Raw genomic sequence first — 2125 nt, forward strand, 5'->3', positions numbered from 1 at the left:
CTTTGGGGGGCACAGCGGTTGTCACACGGTCTGGAAATGTTAGATGTGGCAGTGCTGGGCTGGGTGCCTGCCCCAGGTGGCTCTGTGCTTGTCCTGAATCAGCCTGTGCATCAGGCATGCTGAGAAACTCAAGTAAGAAATGAGTCTTGAGATTTCCCATTCCTCAAGGGGACAAGAAGCAGAAGGTACTAAAAGTACTCGTGCACACAGGGAGGGGAGCGTTTCTGTGTGCTCTGTTCAGAACATGGAGGAGTCAAGAGTCCATGGAAGGATGAGGCTGAGGCTCCTCCACAGCAATCCCAGTAAAAGGCATTGGGTGCCGAGAGGGGCCATGCAGCAGGCAAGAACCAGGGGACCTATTCCTGCCAAGTGCTGAATGTGCCCCAAACACAAGGGGCATGTTGTGTCTTGTTGTGCACCTTCTGTCACTCCCAGATTGTTTACACTGGCCTGGGCTGGCCCTGCCATGGAAAGGGGTGGCCTTTCTCCTCAGCCTCTCAATCCTGTTCCCGAGTTCTCCATTTGAACCAGTGAAAGCATTTGTGCAGCTCCAGAGTGAACTGGCTTGGGGACCTGCCCTAGGGTAAGACAAGCTGGGCAGAAAGCACTTTCACTCTGGCCAGCATCTTGATCTGGTTTGTGCTACAGCCACGCGGGTGCTCTGGCAGAGCAGAGGGCAAGGGGGCACCTCCCCTCAGCAGCGAAGCCAGGCTTTCCTGGCTCGGGGAGGGATTGTGGAAGGTTTTGTTTGAGAGCCCAGCCCATCGGGTACTCCTTGGAGGTACACCTGGTGTCTGGCCAGGGCGGCGTTTCACCACCTCCCCCCTGCAGCGACTCCCGCAGCGCCGACATTCGCGTTGCCAGAACCTCTGTGCCCCTGCGCGCCTGAGGGCTGGACATCCTGCCTGGCTGCACATTTCCTGGTGGCAGAGAGGGAGAAGGTCTTGGGGATTAGAGCAGGTGTATGGGAACGACCTGTGCTTTGCCTGCATTCCTCTGAAACCCTGCGGTGGCCTCGGGCTGCCATCAGTCTGGCAGCTGGAATCGGGCAGAGCTCCAGCCCCACTTGGATCCTGCCGGCCGTTAGGGATAACTGTCTGCAAAGCACACGAGGGAGCTGAGCCCTCAGTGAGGCATAAGAGCAGCAGGCATCTCCCAGAGGAGTGACAGCAGATGTGTGACCCTGGCTCTGCCCCTTACGTCTTTTTGGGAGGACAAGGATCCTTTCTCATCCCCCCCAGGGCCCCTTTTGGAGCTGGCTGTCACCCTGCCCAGCAGTTTCCCTGTTATGGAAGGAGGTGATGTAGCCTCGCCTAGTCTTGCATGAAGCAGTCACTGCTTCTTGTCTCCCGTTCCTCCTGGAGTCCTCACCTTAAAGGCGAAAGAAATTCAGTTAAAAATGCTTTCCCGTGTTTGCCCAGCCCAGGTTAGCTTTCTCGGCGCTGGGAAGCATCTGTAGCCACCCTGTTGTGGTGTTGGTGGGGACTGGAGCTGAGCAGAGGCGTGTGGCTGGCGGCAGTGGCCCAGCCCTGTGAACCACGGCCACGTTTGCTGCTGCAAGGGGCCCTCCCCCTTCCCTCTGCAGCCAAAGGTGCTGCCACATCCCGGGGAGACCCGGTGTGTGTAGCAGCTTGAGGATGGCTCTGCTCTCCTCCCACATTCTTCCAAGCTCTTCGGGGATGATGCCAGACCCTGCTCAGCGTCCCCATCTCCAGGTCATTTCAGAGTTATCTGTGCCAGGCAGCCGGGGTAGACTCGGCGCTCGAGCTTTCTGCTTGGCTTCAGCAGCTCTTGGTTACGAGGGTGGGTTGGCCCGAGGAGAAAAGGTTTGGGCGCAGCGCCTGTTGTGGGACTGCCTGTGCCAGAGCTGAGGGCAGGGCAGAACCATTTTGCTCTCTGAGGTCCCTTGCTCTTTGTTCCTACGGTGCCATATTTGTGGCTATTTGTTGCCCCGAGTGCTTCCAGAAAACAAATGCCCGGGCAGTGTGGGGCAGGCAGCTCAGAGCTGCCAGCGTGCTCCCCTGACCGAGCGCTTCCCTTGGAGCTGCCTCCTGCCCGTGCACGAGTGGAGCTGTGGAGTCTGTGCTTGGTGCGCAGATGGGGCAGGACAGGGTGGTCCTGAGGG

Source organism: Mesitornis unicolor, unplaced genomic scaffold (genome assembly GCF_000695765.1).
Source record: "Mesitornis unicolor isolate BGI_N332 unplaced genomic scaffold, ASM69576v1 scaffold39509, whole genome shotgun sequence".
Lineage (NCBI taxonomy): Eukaryota > Metazoa > Chordata > Aves > Mesitornithiformes > Mesitornithidae > Mesitornis > Mesitornis unicolor.